Source organism: Salvelinus fontinalis, chromosome 4 (genome assembly GCF_029448725.1).
Source record: "Salvelinus fontinalis isolate EN_2023a chromosome 4, ASM2944872v1, whole genome shotgun sequence".
Lineage (NCBI taxonomy): Eukaryota > Metazoa > Chordata > Actinopteri > Salmoniformes > Salmonidae > Salvelinus > Salvelinus fontinalis.
In genome coordinates, this window is record NC_074668.1 from 17,222,402 (window position 1) to 17,242,933 (window position 20,532).

At 47.4% G+C, this 20,532-nt stretch overlaps 1 pseudogene; it reads right to left on the bottom strand.

The window, feature by feature from the left end:
- Positions 1 to 478: 478 nt before the first annotated feature.
- LOC129852800 (solute carrier family 28 member 3-like) lies at positions 479 to 13,794 on the bottom strand (annotated as a pseudogene).
- Positions 13,795 to 20,532: the final 6,738 nt, after the last annotated feature.

A 20,532-nucleotide genomic window follows, 5' to 3' on the forward strand; every position in this document is an offset into this window, starting at 1 on the left:
ACAGCCATTGAGAGACGCCATACTGAATCCTCTTCCCAGAGTCACGTTAGAGGTTCTAACCACTGCACTGGGACAACACCCACCCACACACACACCCACACCCACACATCCACACCCACACCCACACACCCACACCCACACCCACACCCACACCCACACCCACACCCACACACACACACACACACACACACACACACACACACACACACACACACACACACACACACACACACACACACACACACACAGAGAGGTTTAGCAAGGTTGATAGGACATGGACACACACACAAACACACCATGTCCCCCACAAACACACACACTGCTGGTACCTGTGGCAGAGCTCAGCGCAGCAGGTGAGTACACTACATAGGGAATAGGGTGCCATTTCAGACACAGCTTATGTGTGTTTCAAGTTACGTTGCCGCGGTGAGTGCTTTTAATGACTGATGTGGAGTTAAACTCTTCCTTTAGGAAGTCATCACAGCAGCTCTGGGATATTCTGCATACCTGGGAACACACACACATGTAACCATGATGTCACCACCAAGGATAATGCATAATGATAAGTAGGGATGCACGATATATCGGTAAGCATATCGGAATCGGACGATATTAGCTAAAAATGCCACCATCGGCATCAGTCCGATGTCTAGTTTAATGCCGATGTGCAAAACCGATGTCAAAGCTGACGTGCATACCTATATGACGTAATGACGCCACGAGAAATATAGCACTACACATGCAACACAGCATTCCTAACCTAGCCCACAATGTCTGCTGTGTGGATCGAGTAGTCAACAAGTCGAACAGTCATTTGAAAGAGTAAGAACATTTCAGCGAGACAACTCAAAGGTGAAATCCATTAACACCAAGATAATGGAATTCATTGCCCTTGACAATCAACCATTCTCTGTCGTGGATGATGTTGGCTTTCGCTGACTGGTCGAACACCAGTACACTACCAAGTGGTTGCTATTTTTCAGATGTTGCCTTATCGGAGTTGCACAGTACTGTTGAAACACATCCATGAGCTACTTGCTATGGGCGTCACTGCTATTAGCTTCACTACAGACATTTGGACCAGCGATGTCAGCCCCATGAGAATTATGATTCTGACAGCACAGTGGGTCGACGAGGATTTCCTACTGAGAAAAGCCGTATTGCATGCTCAAGAATGTGCTGGTTCTCATACCGCTGCTGTCATTTCAATGGCATTTGAGAACATGTTTAAAACTTGGAAACATGAATACTCCTAGCTCCATTCGAACAATTGACTTGAGAAATAAGCTCAACTGTGTCTGCAGCAGACATAATACCCTGTCATGGCATTGAAACGCCTGCTCAACAAAAATACCAACACAGACCGTCGGGTTAACTTGGAAAAGTACTCTAGTAGAGGCTGTGAACAAGCGATTTGGTGGCATTCTTTTTGAGCCTCTACTGTGTCGCCACCATGCTAAATGCTAGGTACAAGGACCGCTACTTCAATGCAGACAAAAAACACGGTTTACGTGAAATGTTAAACACAGCTGGACAAGATGGAAACGGACAGGGAAAGTGCGCACCGAGGAAGAGAGGCCACGGACAACAGAGCTGAAACTTCACAGTTTGACATGTATGATGAAATCCTGGTTGAGACTGAACAAATGAATAACAAAACAGCACAGCAAATAAGTGAAAGAAATAGGTTTTGATTATGTTTTTCCGGTAATGGGGACATGTAAAATGCCAACAAAATAACTTTTTGGTCTGTCTGTGTGTGTGTGTGTGTGTGTGTGTGTGTGTGTGTGTGTGTGTGTGTGTGTGTGTGTGTGTGTGTGTGTGTGTGTGTGTGTGTGTGTGTGTGTGTGTGTGTGTGTGTGTGTGTGTGTGTGTGTGTGTGTGTGTGTGTGTGTGTGTCAACTATTTAACTGTACTAATTTTGATTATTGATATCGGTATAGTTTTTTTCTGGCAAGGAAAATATTGGATATCGGCCAAAAATGTCATAGCGGTGCATCCCTAATGATAAGATATACACGGAGTATATTAACATTAGGAGCACCTTCCTAATATTGTTTGACAACATTGTGTCAAGTTGGGTGGATGTCCTTTGGGTGGTGGACCATTCTTGATACACACAGGAAACTGTTGTGTGAAAAACCCGGCAGCGTTGAAGTTCTTGACGCAAACTGGTGTGCGCCTGGCACCTACTACTGTACCCCGTTCAAAGGCACTTAATGGCACACATACACAATCCATGTCTCAATTGTCTCAAGGCTTAAAAATCCTTCTTTAACCTGTCTCCTCCCCTTCATCTACACTGATTGAAGTGGATTTAAGTGACATCAATAAGGGATCATACCTTTCACCTGGATTCACCTGGTCAGTCTGTCATGGAAAGAGCAGGTGTTCTTAATGTTTTGTATACTCAGAGTATATCACATACACTATTTGGAAAATGACCTGCGATGCATGCAGTCAGGAAGCATGCAACTGTACCTGAGATAAGAGTTCTGATGGCACACCTGGAAATATTGGCCCCCCCGCACTGGGGCCATAGACGCTATAGCAGGAGGACATTACAAAAAGAACACTACATCAGCCAGAACACCACAGTACAGACACAACACACCAATATACAGAGACACAGTGTTACAGCCGAACAACATTGAAATGGTTTAGCATACAGTTACATAAAAGCGACGTACTAAGAACCTCACTAATGACACATTTTGTTGCAACATTACAGTGATGTCTCAACAACTAATTGGGCATTAGGTTACACTTTGTTTGGATAGTCCCCAATAGATGACAGTAGTTCAATATTTACTGAACATCTACAAACCATCTATACTAAACAAAAATATAAATGTCCCAGAAATGTTCCATACGCACAAAAACAGCATGATCATTACACAGGTGCACCTTTTGCTGAGGACAATAAAAGGTCACTTTAAAATGTGCAGTTTTGTCACACAACACAATGCCACAGATGTCTCAAGTTTGGAAGGGAGTGTGTAATTGGCATGCTGACTGCAGGAATGTCCACCAGAGCTGTTGCCAGAGAATTGAATGTTAATTTCTCTACCATTAGCTGCCTCCAACGTTGTTTTAGGTAATTTGGCAGTACGTTCAACTGGCCTCACAACCGCCACGCCAGCCCAGAACCTCCACATCCAGCTTCTTCACCTGTGGGATCGTCTGAGACCAGCCACCCAGACAGCTGATGAAACTGAAGAGTATTTCTGTCTGCCCTTTTGTGGGAAAACCTCATTCTGATTGGGTGGGCCTGGCTCCCAAGTGGATGGGCCTATACCCTCTCAGACCCACCCATGGCTGCGCCCCTGCCCAGTCATGTGAAATCCATAGATAAGGGCCTAATGAATATATTTAAATTAACTGGTTTCCTTATATGAACTGTAACTTGGGAAAATCTTTGAAATTGTTGCCTTCTTGCGTTTATATTTTTGTTTAGTATACTTGGTGCTATCCAAATAAAGGGTTACCTGGGGGAGATTTCTTTATGTAATCAATAGTGCTATATATGTTTAATAAGTTATTATTATCCTTGCTACAGAGAGCACTCATATCAGATATGACCTGATAATATCAGAACTGATATAAAGAGGGTATGATTCAATGTTCCAAAAATATTCCCCCCATTTGTGTACTTTGATGTAACTTAAGGATGAGCCACTGCATAAAGCCAAGGTAGTAGAGCACAAAGTTAACAGTGCTGAAGAACACTACAATGGACAAAACCTGAAGAGCGAGAGAATAAATTTGTATTTTCTCTTTTCTTTCCTCTCTCTGTAATTTTCTCAGTCTCACATATTCAGACATACTCATATGATCCTCTATCAAGAATACAAAGAGGTGATCTGTGTATTTGTCGCCAAAGACAAACTGAGAGCGGGTGTCAGTGTAGGACAGAAACACCTGGGTCACAGACTGAACTATTGAGGTCAGTCTTTACTAACAGGCCAACTTTGCTCTTTGTCTGCTGAGTGTACTGGGATAAGGGACTGGGGACTGCAGACAGGGGACAGAGACATGTGATTATGCTGATGAGAGGGACATTAGCTGTATGGTCAAAATAAAAACAAGGGCTTTTTTGCTGGGTGTAATTTGCAATATCAGTGATCCAATGGATTTCCATTTTACCCTTTGGCTGAGTATCCCTGGCTAGTACACAGTATGTGTATAGTATACAGTACCTACACTTGATGGAACAGCCAGTCTACAGCAGTGAATCCTGCTTTGGTTCTGAGGATGATGAGTCCAAATAAGAACTGCGGTACCACACCCCACAGTAAAGTTCGCCGTGACACCTATACACAGTTAAACGCACAGACTTGCAGGGAATCACACACAAACACATATAGGCACAAGATCTGTCAGAACTACAGCGGCCGGTCTTTGGATCCACGCAGAGTTGAAGTATCAAGGTGTGTGTGTGTTCTCGCTTTTCAATACACTGAATGGGTTCCCTGAGAACACCAGCATGAGCAGTACAAAGCAGATGACCGGAGAAAGACTAGCTGCCGTGTTCCCTGTTTGGCCGTGTCAAAGACCAGCCAGCACACCACTGCCATCAACAGACAGACAAACAGATAGACAGACACAGACAGAAAGACAGACAAGAGAGGTAGCGAGCAGAGGAACAACAATGGAAATCCCCAAAAAGGATGACAAAATACAGGAAAAAAATTGATATTATACAAAGAAAAGTGAGTGAGAAAGAAAGAAAATGCAGCTCTCACCATTTGAGCCAGACCCTGTGTGTGTGTTGAGGGTGCTCCTGGTAGGTTGCAGGCTGTCCCAGAGGCAGGATCTGTAGCGGCCCATGAGCCAGTCCCTCAGCAGGAAGAACACAGCCAACAGGGCCAGAGGCTGCTGCAAGTTCTGCACGCACGCTGCAATCACCGCGGCAACGTAACTTGAAACACACAAGTTGTGTCTGAAATGGCACCCTATTCCCTATGTAGTGTACTAATTTTGACCGGACCCACTTCGGACGAACCCCCAGACATCTCTGTATGAAACCTAGACAGCTGCAAACGTATGTGATTATCACACAGAAAGAAAAGTCCCACAGACATATGTACATACAGGGAGGCAAGAGAAGGCATCAACTTCCAACTATGGAGAATAACATCCAACTGTTGAGATAGGAGGAAAGTGTTGGATATAAACATATTAAAAAAAGTACAGAAACTCACAAATACACACAGTTGTGACGGTGATGAAAATGACCCACATCCCTGAGACAGCAGATATACGCGTAGTCTGTTGAGGCTCTCAACCAATCCTTACATTTTACCTGCTCTACCAGGAAGGAAATTCATTTCAGGGTCATATTCATTTGGTACCCAATTGATGTAAACAGACTGAATTAGGGAGGGAAATTGTACAATGAGAAATACTTCTTTTCAAACCACACCCTCCCTCAGTGATGGAAAACCCACTCACTCTGATAACCTCTGCAAACACTAGGTTATCACATTTGGGGGTGAATTGAATCACAAAGTATTCACATTGCTTTGAGACTCCTGTGGTCCTGTGTGGCTCAGTTGGTAAGATCATGGCACTAGCAACACCAGGGTTGTTGGTTTAATACCCTAAAACACCAATAACATAGACACACCTCTGATAAGAGTGGGTTGGTGTAAATGAAGTCATTCAAACACCTTAGATATGTGTCAGTGAACCAGGTCACATACATGTAGTTCTGTCCTTACATTTAGCAGATATCCTTATCCAGAACAACTTAAAGTAGTGAGTGCATACATTTTCATACTGGTCCCCCATGGGAATCAAACCCACAACCCTGGCGTTGCAAATAAAACCAAAAATGTAAAAGCGCCATGCTCTACCAACTGTGCTACATGGGACCACTTGAGGTGTTCTTGTCTATCAATGTTCTGTACTATGTATTATTTCATGTTTTGTGTGGACCCCGGGAAGAGTAGCTTCTGCTTTTGCACAGCTAATGGGGATGTAACGTAACGCAACGTAGTCAACCCTGCTAGCTAGCCAGCTAGCCACCGATTAGCAGCACTGTAGAAACGATTACATTACAACGGAACGACTTGATTTGTGTAGTGTTAGCTAGCTACATAGTTTTCTTTGCTATCTTTGTATCTAAGATAATTGTGTAGCTTTGAGTAATTATCGGTTAGCTAGCCAGCTATTTTCGCCTGCCGCGCTGCCGTCCTCCTACCTAGCCAACACTGCTAGCTAACACTGCTAGCTAGCCAACTTCTACCGAATAGCAGCACTGTAGAAACTTACATTACAACGGAACGACTTGATTAGCGTAGTGTTAGCTAGTTGTCTTTGCTGTCCTTGTATCCATGATAATTGTGTAGTTTAGAGAAATTTAGAGAAATTGTCGAGGTTACCTAGCCAGCTTCACTTTCAACAACGCAGCCACTGCTAGCCAGGCTACTTCACCAGCCAGCAGTACTATATCATTTTAGTCAAAAATATCTTTTTTTTTTTTTTTTTTTGCAACGTAAGCTTAACTTTCTGAACATTCGAGACGTGTAGTCCACTTGTCATTCTAATCTCCTTTGCATTAGCGTAGCCTCTTCTGTAGCCTGTCAACTATGTGTCTGTCTATCCCTGTTCTCTCCTCTCTGCACAGACCATACAAACGCTTCACACCGCGTGGCCGCGCCCACCCTAACCTGGTGGTCCCAGCCCGCACGACCCACGTGGAGTTCCAGGTCTCCGGTAGCCTCTGGAACTGCCGATCTGCGGCCAACAAGGCAGAGCTCATCTCAGCCTATGCGTCCCTCCAGTCCCTCGACTTCTTGGCACTGACGGAAACATGGCTCACCACAGATAACACTGCTACTCCTACTGCTCTCTCTTCGTCTGCCCACGTGTTCTCGCACACCCCGAGAGCTTCTGGTCAGCGGGGTGGTGGCACCGGGATCCTCATCTCTCCCAAGTGGTCATTCTCTCTTTCTCCCCTTACCCATCTGTCTATCGCCTCCTTTGAATTCCATGCTGTCACAGTTACCAGCCCTTTCAAGCTTAACATCCTTATCATTTATCGCCCTCCAGGTTCCCTTGGAGAGTTCATCAATGAGCTTGATGCCTTGATAAGCTCCTTTCCTGAGGACGGCTCACCTCTCACAGTTCTGGGTGACTTTAACCTCCCCATGTCTACCTTTGACTCATTCCTCTCTGCCTCCTTCTTTCCACTCCTCTCCTCTTTTGACCTCACCCTCTCACCTTCCCCCCCTACTCACAAGGCAGGCAATACGCTTGACCTCATCTTTACTAGATGCTGTTCTTCCACTAACCTCATTGCAACTCCCCTCCAAGTCTCCGACCACTACCTTGTATCCTTTTCCCTCTCGCTCTCATCCAACACTTCCCACACTGCCCCTACTCGGATGGTATCGCGCCGTCCCAACCTTCGCTCTCTCTCCCCCGCTACTCTCTCCTCTTCCATCCTATCATCTCTTCCCTCTGCCCAAACCTTCTCCAACCTATCTCCTGATTCTGCCTCCTCAACCCTCCTCTCCTCCCTTTCTGCATCCTTTGACTCTCTATGTCCCCTATCCTCCAAGCCGGCTCGGTCCTCCCCTCCCGCTCCGTGGCTCGACGACTCATTGCGAGCTCACAGAACAGGGCTCCGGGCAGCCGAGCGGAAATGGAGGAAAACTCGCCTCCCTGCGGACCTGGCATCCTTTCACTCCCTCCTCTCTACATTTTCCTCTTCTGTCTCTGCTGCTAAAGCCACTTTCTACCACTCTAAATTCCAAGCATCTGCCTCTAACCCTAGGAAGCTCTTTGCCACCTTCTCCTCCCTCCTGAATCCTCCTCCCCCTCCCCCCCCCTCCTCCCTCTCTGCAGACGACTTCGTCAACCATTTCGAAAAGAAGGTCGACGACATCCGATCCTCGTTTGCTAAGTCAAACGACACCGCTGGTTCTGCTCACACTGCCCTACCCTGTGCTCTGACCTCTTTCTCCCCTCTCTCTCCAGATGAAATCTCGCGTCTTGTGACGGCCGGCCGCCCAACAACCTGCCCGCTTGACCCTATCCCCTCCTCTCTTCTCCAGACCATTTCCGGAGACCTTCTCCCTTACCTCACCTCGCTCATCAACTCATCCTTGACCGCTGGCTACGTCCCTTCCGTCTTCAAGAGAGCGAGAGTTGCACCCCTTCTGAAAAAACCTACACTCGATCCCTCCGATGTCAACAACTACAGACCAGTATCCCTTCTTTCTTTTCTCTCCAAAACTCTTGAACGTGCCGTCCTTGGCCAGCTCTCCTGCTATCTCTCTCAGAATGACCTTCTTGATCCAAATCAGTCAGGTTTCAAGACTAGTCACTCAACTGAGACTGCTCTTCTCTGTATCACGGAGGCGCTCCGCACTGCTAAAGCTAACTCTCTCTCCTCTGCTCTCATCCTTCTAGACCTATCGGCTGCCTTCGATACTGTGAACCATCAGATCCTCCTCTCCACCCTCTCCGAGTTGGGCATCTCCGGCGCGGCCCACGCTTGGTTTGCGTCCTACCTGACAGGTCGCTCCTACCAGGTGGCGTGGCGAGAATCTGTCTCCTCACCACGCGCTCTCACCACTGGTGTCCCCCAGGGCTCTGTTCTAGGCCCTCTCCTATTCTCGCTATACACCAAGTCACTTGGCTCTGTCATAACCTCACATGGTCTCTCCTATCATTGCTATGCAGACGACACACAATTAATCTTCTCCTTTCCCCCTTCTGATGACCAGGTGGCGAATCGCATCTCTGCATGTCTGGCAGACATATCAGTGTGGATGACGGATCACCACCTCAAGCTGAACCTCGGCAAGACGGAGCTGCTCTTCCTCCCGGGGAAGGACTGCCCGTTCCATGATCTCGCCATCACGGTTGACAACTCCATTGTGTCCTCCTCCCAGAGCGCTAAGAACCTTGGCGTGATCATGGACAACACCCTGTCGTTCTCAACTAACATCAAGGCGGTGGCCCGTTCCTGTAGGTTCATGCTCTACAACATCCGCAGAGTATGACCCTGCCTCACACAGGAAGCGGCGCAGGTCCTAATCCAGGCACTTGTCATCTCCCGTCTGGATTACTGCAACTCGCTGTTGGCTGGGCTCCCTGCCTGTGCCATTAAACCCCTACAACTCATCCAGAACGCCGCAGCCCGTCTGGTGTTCAACCTTCCCAAGTTCTCTCACGTCACCCCGCTCCTCCGCTCTCTCCACTGGCTTCCAGTTGAAGCTCGCATCCGCTACAAGACCATGGTGCTTGCCTACGGAGCTGTGAGGGGAACGGCACCTCAGTACCTTCAGGCTCTGATCAGGCCCTACACCCAAACAAGGGCACTGCGTTCATCCACCTCTGGCCTGCTCGCCTCCCTACCACTGAGGAAGTACAGTTCCCGCTCAGCCCAGTCAAAACTGTTCGCTGCTCTGGCACCCCAATGGTGGAACAAACTCCCTCACAACGCCAGGACAGCGGAGTCAATCACCACCTTCCGGAGACACCTGAAACCCCACCTCTTCAAGGAATACCTAGGATAGGATAAAGCAATCCTTCTGCCCCCCCCCCCCCCTTAAAAGATTTAGATGCACTATTGTAAAGTGGCTGTTCCACTGGATGTCATAAGGTGAATGCACCAATTTGTAAGTCGCTCTGGATAAGAGCGTCTGCTAAATGACTTAAATGTAAATGTAAATGTCACGACTTCCACCGAAGTCAGTTCATCTCCTTGTTCGGGCGGCTTTCGGTGGTCGACGTCACCGGTTTCTAGCCATCGCTGATCCCCCTTTCATTTTCTATTTGTTTTGTCTTGTTTTCCCACACCTGGTTTACATTCCCTCATTATTCGATGTGTATATAACCCTCTGTTCCCCCCATGTCTGTGAATTGTTTGTTGTAAGTGTTTTGTGCATTTCTGACTGGTTGGCGAAGGGTTGTTTCAACCCGTATTTTGCAGTTCTGGGTGCCGTTTGTTTTTGCATCATTAAAGTGCTCCGGCTGTTACCCATTTCTGCTCTCCTGCGCCTGACTTCCCTGTTGCCAGTTACGCACCGCTTACAGGGGATCCTAATAAAATACCCCCAAAATACCAAATAAGGTGGACTGGTAACTGACACATTCAGTGCCTTCTGGAAACTGCAGTTACAATATTTCTGTATTTTTTATTTTTACTTAACTAGGCAAGTCAGTTAAGAAGAAATTATTACTTACAACGACGGCCTACCAAAAGGCAAAAGGCCTCCTGCGGGGACGGGGGCTGGGATTAAAAATAAAAATATAGGACAAAACACACATCACGACAAGAGAGACACCATAACACTACATAAAGAGAGACCTAATACAACAACATAGCACGGCAGCAACACATGACAACACAGCATGGTAGCAACACCATATGACTACAACATGGTAGCAGCAGAACATGGTAGCAGCACAAAACATTGTACAAACATTATTGGGCACAGACAATAGCTGTATGCAAGAAAGTAGAGACAACAATGCATCACACGAAGAAGCCACAACTGTCAGTAAGAGTGTCCATGATTGAGTCTTTGAAAAAAGAGATGGAGATAAAACTGTCCAGTTTGAGTGTTTTTTGCAGCTTGTTCCAGTCGCTAGCTGCAGCAAACTGAAAAGAGGAGTGACCCAGGGATGTCTGTGCTTTGGGGACCTTTAACAGAATGTGACTGGTAGAATGGGTGTTGTATGTAGAGGATGAGGGCTGCAGTAGGTATCTCAGATAGGGGGGAATGCGGTCTAAGACGATTTTATAAATAAGCATCAACCAGTGGGTCTTGCGATGGGTATACAGAGATGACCAGTTTCCAGAGTATAGAGTGCAGTGATGTGTCTTATAAGGAGCATTGGTATCAAATCTGATGGCCGAATGGTAAAGAACATCTAGTCGCTCGAGAGCACCCGTACCTGTCGATCTATAAATTACGTCTCCGTAATCTAGCATGGGTAGGATGTTCATCTGAATCAGGGTTAGTTTGGCAGCTGGGGTGAAAGAGGAGCGATTACGATATAGAAAACCAAGTTTAGATTTAACCTTAGCCTGCAGCTTTGATGTGTGCTGAGAGAAGGACCGTGTACCGTCTAGCCATACTCCCAAGTTCTTGTATGAGGTGACAACCTCAAGCTCTAAACCCTCAGCGGTAGTAATCACAAGAGTGGGGAGAGGGGCATTCTTCTTACCAAACCACATTACCTTTGTTTTGGAGGTGTTCAGAACAAGATTAAGGCCTAAGAGCAGAGAAAGCTTGTTGGACACTAAGAAAGCTTTGGGAGATGAAGGGTGGGAGATGAGGAAATGTTGGACGGGCAATGAGGCATGGCTGAGTCAAATAGGAATCCTGACTTAATGAAGTTGTGATTAAAGAGCTCAGCCACGTGCTCCTTGTCAGTAACATCCACATCATCAACATTAAGGGACATGGGCAGCTGTTAGGAGGAGGGGTTATTCTCCAGGTCTTTAACTGTTTTGCAGAACTTCTTAGGGTTTGACACACAGAGAGAGAACTACTCCTTAAAGTAACTAACTTTGACCTTCCGAATAGCCTGAGTGCATTTATTTCTCATTTGCCTGAACGAGAGCCAGTCAGCCTGAGTATGCGTGTGCTGAGTCTTTCACCAAATGGAATTCTTGAGGTGGAGTAACTCTGCCAGATCACGGTCGAACCAGAGGCTGAACCTATTTTTAATTAAAATGTTCTTTATGGGGGCGTGTTTGTTAACAATACCACTGAAAATATCAAAAAAGAAGGTCCATGCGTCTTTGACAGTGGGGATCAAGCTGATTCTATACCAATTTACAGAGGTCAGGTCATGAAGGAAGGCTTGCTCATTTAAGTTTTTTTAGCAAGCGTCTATGACAAATTCGGACAGGTCGTTTCACTGAGCAGCCATTACAAGCACAGGCTGTAAAACAGTGATCACTAAGGTCATTACATAACACACAAGACTGATACATATCAGGACTATTTGTAAGGAAAACATCAAGGAGATTAGCCTTTTCTGGGTGTTTGGAGTCATACCTTGTGGGATTGCTAATAATTTGAGAAAGATTTAGGGAGTCCCATTGCTTCAGGACTTGGTCAGGTGGTTCAAGCATGTCCCAGTTTAGGTCACCTAGCATGACAAATTCAGACTTAGTGTAAGGGGCCAGGAGAGATCTTAGGGCAGGTACGGTACAGGCCGGTGCTGATGGAGGACGATAACACCCAGCAACAGTCAACAAAGAGCTATTTGAAAGGTTAATGCTTAAAACCAGCAAATCAAATTGTTTGGGGACAGACTTGGTGGAGACAACCGAGCACTGAAGGTGTTCCTTGGTAAAGATTGCCACTCCACCACCGTTGTAAGATCTGTCTTGCTGAAAAAGGTTATAACCAGAAAGGTTAACATCAGTGTTCAAAACACTCTTTATTAACCACGTCTCAGTAATGACCAACACATCTGGATTGGAGCTGTGAACCCACACGTTAAATTGATACATTTTAGGTAATAAGCTTCTAGTGTTAATGTGAAGAAAACCCAGGCTTTTACAAGAGCTGAAATCAGTGAAACAGATATCAGAGCACAAGTCAGAATTGGGGCTCGCAACAGGGTGTACATGCAAATGCACAGATATCATCAGCAGTAATACAATCAGGGCACGGCAGAGGACAGGGAGAGCTTTGCAGTGTTGATTTGTTATGACATTTGAACGTGCATCAGATGGCAACAAGATCATATAGTACAGCAATTTCAAAAGCCAGTGATACAAAGCCAGTGAGAGGTGGTTAGAATAGGATGGGAGGCCAAGAGTCTGTGTAACCAATAGAGAGTCAGAGTCCCGAGTGTAGGAACAAACATCTGTCCCACGGTTGTATAAACAAGCAAGTTCATTGTCAACAAAGCATGCAGGAGTCATGAGGCAAATAGCATAAAGCACAAGAAAAAAATATAACAACTTGGGGCTAGTCATTGTAAGTTCAAAGAGTCACTCGCCCAGACAAGATAACTTAAGAGAGTAGCTCTCTATGAGTCCAGTAGGCTATACAAGTCTGAGATAAAATAAATAAATAAATAGTAGGCCCTTACTAGTTAATTAAAGTGTTTCTGAGTAAGCTCACATAATAAGCGGCATATGTTAATTAGTATACCTAAAATTCCAATCAGCCAATTCCGATCAGTCATTAGTAAAACCCTTTAGTAGATACAAATCAACAATGACTGTTACAGGAAACCCAAACTCCACGTATATACAATACATGATAGAAATCCACCCCCTTGTAATTACAGGAAATGTCATCATCAAACACCTAATGCAGTATCCACTAAAAACTATACTGTATAAACAGCTCATCACATGTCGGACTGATCAGAGGCCTGTATTTATTGTGGTAATTTACATGCAACCAAGACAAGGGCCAACACCAGTCTGATTCTAGACCTGTTCTTCCAGATATCGATGGACCCCGTTCATTTTCTTTTCCAAGAACCTGGAGGGATATCAAACAGTGCACACACAGTCACTTTAATAGTGCTGACTTGGGGGAATTTGTAGGAATTGCTGGAAAATTAATGACAGTTGATAAAACCAGACCTTTCCTTTGAAAAGTTCTGTCAATTCCTCTGTGAATTCTGCATCTTCTGATGGTGGATGAACAGCTTCCACATCAATGCAGACAGTGTCCTGTGACAAACAGACAGAAAGACAGATGGTGAGTGTATTATTAATTATTAATTAATTGATGATGTCCAGTAACTTTGGATGGGGAGAGTGCCTCACCTTCTGTCTACATTCAGAACCCACATATTTTAGCCAGAAGTTTCTCTGCTTGGGCTGCTCTTCTCAATGACGAGACATGAGAGAGCACTTGTGAGCTTTTAGCTACTTTTCCTCACTCTAAAATCCGACAAAACTCAAGGAACATTATTATGTTCTGGGAAATAATCTCTCCTTTCTTATATTTGACGAGGTTGAAGCACTTCTGAAACCATGTCATGATCTCATTCAGATATGACTGTACTGCAAAGCAGAGCACAAGCAAATAGCTCAGCTTATGATCTAAAACATATTTGATCTACAGTTAATTCGGAAAGTATTCAGAACCCTTGACTTTTTCCACATTTTGTTAAGTTACAGCCTTATTCTAAAATGGATTAAATATGTTTTTTAATCCTCAGCAATCTACACACAATACCCGTTAATGACAAAGTGAAAACAGGTTTTTAGACATTTTTGTAAAAGTATTAAAAATACAAAACAGAAAAACCTTATTTACATAAGTATTCAGTATTCAGACCCTTTGCTATGAGACTCAAATTGAGCTCAGGTGATTCCTGTTTCCATTGATCATCCTTGAGATGTTTCTACAACTTGATTGGAGTACACCTGTGATAAATTCAATTGATTGGACATGATTTGGAAAGGCACACAACTGTCTATAAACGGTCCCACAGTTGATCACAGCAAAAACCAAGCCTTGAGGTCGAAGGAATTGTCTGTAGAGCTCCGAGACACGATTGTGTCGAGGCACAGATCTGGGGAATGGTAGCAAAACATTTCTGTAGCATTGAAGGTCCCAAAGAACACAGTGCCCTCCATCATTCTTAGATGGAAGAAGTTTGAACCATCAAGACTCTTCCCAGAGCTGGCCACCTGGTCAAACTGAGCAGTCGGGGGAGAAGGCCCTTGGTCAGGGAGGTGACCAAGCACCTGATGTTCACTCTGACAGAGCTCCAGAGTTCCTCTGTGGAGATGGGAGAACCTTCCAGAAGGACAACCATCTCTGCAGCACTCCACCAATCAGGTCTTTATGGTAGAGTGGCCAGACGGAAGCCACTACTCAGTAAAAGGCACATGACAGCCCGCTTGGAGTTTGCCAAAAGGCAGCTAAAGATTCTCAGACTATGAGAAACAAGATTCTCTGGTCTGATGAAACCAAGATTGAACTCTTTGGCCTGAATGTGTCACGACTGGAGGAAACCTGGCACATATCCCTACGGTGAAGGATGGGGGTGGCAGCATAATGCTGTGGGGATGTTTTTCAGCAGCAGGGACTGGGAGACTAGTCAGGATCGAAGGAAAAATGAATGGAGAAAAGTACAGAGAGATCCTTGATGAAAACCTGCTCCAGAGCGCTCAGGACCTCAGACTGGGGTGAAGGTTCACCTTCCAACATGACAATGACCCTAAGCACACAGCCAAGACAATGCAGGAGTGGCTTCGGGGCAAGTCTCTGAATGTCCTTGAGTGGCCCAGCCAGAGCCCAGACTTGAACCCGATCGAACATCTCTGGAGAGACCTGAAAATAGCTGTGCAGTAACGCTCCCCATCCAACCTGACAGGGCTTGAGAGGATCTTCAGAGAAGAATGGGAGAAACTCTCCAAATACAGGTGTGCCAAGCTTGTAGCGTCATACCCAAGGGGACTCGAGGCTATAGTCGCTGCCAAAGGTGCTTCAACAAAGTACTGAGTAAAGGGTCAGAATACTTATGTAAATGTGATATTTCAGGGCTTGTTTTATTATAAATTAGCAAAAATTCTGAAAACCTGTTTTTACTTTGTCATTATGGAGTATTGTGTGTAGATTCATGAGGGGGAAAAACTATTTTATCCATTTTAGAATAAGGCTGTAATGTAACAAAATGTGGAAAAAGTCAAGGGGTCTGAATAGTTTCGGGAAGGCACTGTATTTGACACCAATATATATACAAATGACAAACAGCCCCAGTTTGGCCACAGTCACAGCTACAAGGTCTTTTCTATTCCCCAGTGATCCACTTTGTGGACATGTTTACTTGCTAAATGGCCACAGAGGGGCAGTACATGATTGGTATTGTCTTTAGTACTATGGCATTAAACTACAGTACCTTTGCCAGTCCAAACTGTAGGCCTAATTTGGGGATAATACCATAGACGAAGGGGAAGTTATTCATAAGCAGAGCCATATATTGCTTTGGTTATGGCCTAAGTATCTTTGACAATACCTTTGAAGACTGAAAGGACTCTGATATTTGGGGGGGTTGGGGTCCCCCCAGGAGGTCAGGCCCCCCAGATAACATATGAACACATCATAATCCATTCATTCTTTTTAAAAATTATTACAGGAAATTAGCTTTAAAACTGCTACATTTTCTCTCAGCCTCATGGCAAAATGTGTAGAATAGCAGGGAATTAGATCAGCAAAGTTAATTTCTATAGTGGATTTTATTTTATTCTGTTGCATTATTTGTTCTTAAAATGTACAGTTAGGGGAATTTTATAAGGGAAAATGTATTTAATTTGTACTTCAATATTATTAATTTCCATGTCAGCTCTATGCCTGGAAATGCCACAGTCTGGGGTAAACGATCCCAATGTTAAACTCTCCCAAATAAAAAGTGTTCAAATGTATTTATCCAAAACTATGATCCCTAAAAGATGTGTCTGAGATTTGGTTAAAATTATAAATTAATCAGAAATGAGCAGGGTCAGTTATACCTTAAGGACTCTTTATTCATGTCTTCATTACATGAAGTGCTGTAACGGTCCTGACCTGTTTTATGTTGTTTTTGTATATGTTTATGGTCAGGGCGTGTGTTTTTGGGTGGGCAGTCTATGTTTTGTATTTCTAGGTTGGTTTTTGTGTTCGGCCTGGTATGATTCTCAATTAGAGACAGGTGTGTATCGTTTGTCTCTAATTGAGAGTCATACTAAGGCAGCCAGGGTTTCACTGGGGTTTTGTGGGTGTTTGTTCCTGTGTCCACACATGGACGGTTGAAGGTTAGTCACGTTTGTTGTTTTGTAGTTTTGTAGTGTCTTGTTTTGCTGTTTTCATTAAAAGATGGCTTATTTCCCTCAATCCGCATCTTGGTCCTATCCATGCTCCTCCTCGTCTAAGGGGGAGAACAACAATGACTGCCTTTACAGAAACACCCACCATAACAGGACCAAGCGGATTGAGGAGAGAGAAAAGGAACTAAGGCACTGGACACAGGAGGAATGGTCTTGGGAGATCATGGACGGAAAGGGACCCTGGGGAAGGGTTGGAGAGAATCGCCGCTCTCGGGAGGAGAGGAAGGCAGCCACAGCCCAGGAGCGCTGGTATGAGGAGGCAGCACATAGGAGAGGCCGGAAGCCCGAGAGGCTCACCCCAAAAAAATTTGGCGGGGGGGCTAAAGGGGAGTGTGGCGAAGCCGGGTTGGATACCTGAGCCAACTCCCCGGGCTTGCCGTGGAGTAAGAGGGCGTCGTACTGGTCAGACACCGTGTTATGCGGTAAAGAGCACGGTGTCCCCAGTACGCGTGCTTAGCCCAGTGCGGGCTATTCCACCTTGCCGCACTGGGAGGGCTAGGTTGGGCATCGAGCCGAGTGCCATGAAGCCGGCCCAACGTATCTGGTCTCCAGTACGTCTCCTCGGGCCGGCGTACATGGCACCAGCCTTACAGGTGGTGTCCCCGGTTCGCCTGCATAGCCCAGTGCGGGCTATTCCACCTCGCCGCACTGGCAGGGCTACGGGGACCATTCAACCTGGTAAGGTTGGGGAGGCTCGGTGCTCAAGAGCACGTGTCCTCCTTCACGGTCCGGTATATCCGGCGCCACCTTCCCACCCCAGCTCAGTACCACCAGTGCCTACACCACGCACCAGGCTTCCAGTGCATCTCCAGAGCCCTGTTCCTCTTCCACGCACTCTCCCTATGGTGCGTGTCTCCAGCCCGGTACCTCCAGTTCCGGTACCACGCACCAGGCCTAGAGTGCGCCACGAGAGTCCAGTGTGCCCAGTTCCTGTTCCCCGCACTCGCCCTGAGGTGCGTGCCCTCAGCCCGGTACCTCCAGTTCCGGTACCACGCACCAGGCCTATAGTGCGTCTCAGCCGGCCAGAGTCTGCCGTCTGCCTAGCGCCAGAGCCGTCCTGCCATGACCAGCCAGAGCCGTCCTGCCATGACCAGCCGGAGCCGTCCTGCCATGACCAGCCGGAGCCGTCCTGCCATGACCAGCCGGAGCCGTCCTGCCATGACCAGCCGGAGCCGTCCTGCCATGACCAGCCGGAGCCGTCCTGCCATGACCTGCCGGAGCCGTCCTGCCATGACCTGCCGGAGCCGTCCTGCCATGACCTGCCGGAGCCGTCCTGCCATGACCTGCCGGAGCCGTCCTGCCATGACCTGCCGGAGCCGTCCTGCCATGACCTGCCGGAGCCGTCCTGCCATGACCTGCCGGAGCCGTCCTGCCATGACCTGCCGGAGCCGTCCTGCCATGACCTGCCGGAGCCGTCCTGCCATGACCTGCCGGAGCCGTCCTGCCATGACCTGCCGGAGCCGTCCAGCCAGGACCGGTCGGAGTCCCTCAGCCCGGACCTGCCGGAGTCCCTCAGCCCGGACCTGCCGGAGTCCCTCAGCCCGGACCTGCCGGAGTCCCTCAGCCCGGACCTGCCGGAGTCCCTCAGCCCGCACCTGCCGGAGTCCCTCAGCCCGCACCTGCCGGAGTCCCTCAGCCCGCACCTGCCGGAGTCCCTCAGCCCGCACCTGCCGGAGTCCCTCAGCCCGCACCTGCCGGAGTCCCTCAGCCCGCACCTGCCGGAGTCCCTCAGCCCGCACCTGCCGGAGTCCCTCAGCCCGCACCTGCCGGAGTCCCTCAGCCCGGACCTGCCGGAGTCCCTCAGCCCGGACCTGCCGGAGTCCCTCAGCCCGGACCTGCCGGAGTCCCTCCGCCCGGACCTGCCGGAGTCCCTCCGCCCGGACCTGCCGGAGTCCCTCCGCCCGGACCTGCCGGAGTCCCTCCGCCCGGACCTGCCGGAGTCCCTCCGCCCGGACCTGCCGGAGTCCCTCCGCCCGGACCTGCCGGAGTCCCTCCGCCCGGACCTGCCGGAGTCCCTCCGCCCGGACCTGCCGGAGTCCCTCAGCCCGGACCTGCCGGAGTCCCTCAGCCCGGACCTGCCGGAGTCCCTCAGCCCGGACCTGCCGGAGTCCCTCAGCCCGGACCTGCCGGAGTCCCTCAGCCCGGACCTGCCGGAGTCCCTCAGCCCGGACCTGCCGGAGTCCCTCAGCCAGGACCTGCCGGAGTCCCTCAGCCAGGACCTGCCGGAGTCCCTCAGCCAGGACCTGCCGGAGTCCCTCAGCCAGGACCTGCCGGAGTCCCTCAGCCAGGACCTGCCGGAGTCCCTCAGCCAGGACCTGCCGGAGTCCCTCAGCCAGGACCTGCCGGAGTCCCTCAGCCAGGACCTGCCGGAGTCCCTCAGCCAGGACCTGCCGGAGTCCCTCAGCCAGGACCTGCCGGAGTCCCTCAGCCAGGACCTGCCGCCCCTTATCCCGGTGCTGCCCCTTATCCCGGTGCTGCCCCTTCATTTAGGTGGTGTTAGTGGGAGGGTGGTCATTGGGAGGGGGATAAAGAAGCGGGGATTGATTATGGTGGGGTGGGGACCTCGCCCTCAGCCTGAGCCACCACCGTGGTCAACTGCCCACCCAGACCCTCCCCTGAACTTTGTGCTGGTGCGCCCGGCGTTCGCACCTTGAGGGGGGGGTTCTGTAACGGTCCTGACCTGTTTTATGTTGTTTTTGTATGTGTTTATGGTCAGGGCGTGTGTTTTTGGGTGGGCAGTCTATGTTTTGTATTTCTAGGTTGGTTTTTGTGTTCGGCCTGGTATGATTCTCAATTAGAGACAGGTGTGTATCGTTTGTCTCTAATTGAGAGTCATACTAAGGCAGCCAGGGTTTCACTGGGGTTTTGTGGGTGTTTGTTCCTGTGTCCACACATGGACGGTTGAAGGTTAGTCACGTTTGTTGTTTTGTAGTTTTGTAGTGTCTTGTTTTGCTGTTTTCATTAAAAGATGGCTTATTTCCCTCAATCCGCATCTTGGTCCTATCCATGCTCCTCCTCGTCTAAGGGGGAGAACAACAATGACTGCCTTTACAAGTGCAACAAGACCACTGATGGTCTGCAACGTTCTCTAGTTTTGATAGATTTAAACAAACAATATTGGAATCACCATGGTCACAAACATAAACTGTCAACTCCATCTGCCTGATAGAATATGAATTTTGGTTCAAATATGTTACATTTATTTAGGTTTCAGAGTCATAAAATAACTGAAGAAAAACTCAATTTCTACTGTGTATACCACATGAATGAAGAAGAAAAATTATATTTTTGTCAACTCCGTAAAACATCAACTCTGTCAGATCTTTGTCTAACATCCACTCCGTCATAGTGCTGAATGATCTGATAGAATGGTTATTTTTTATTGGGGATTTTCAAATTAAGAATTTTTCATATTCTACAAATGTTTGTATTGAACTTTATTTTTAGAGGCAAAAATATGTCTGTTTTGAGTGTCTGTCGTCAACTCCGTCAATGGCTTGTCAACTGAAGGGTAACCACCTCAAGATAGATTTTCTTTGTTAATATTTAGAAAAGTATTGTAATTACTGTTCTGCAACATAATGCTTAAACAATTGAAGTATTTGCTGTGCTAGACCTAAGGGATGTTTGCTTTATAAACATTGTTTTATGTTCTAAATCTAGAAAAACATGCCAAAATGCTAACAAAATTAGTCATGGAGCATTTAATAGTG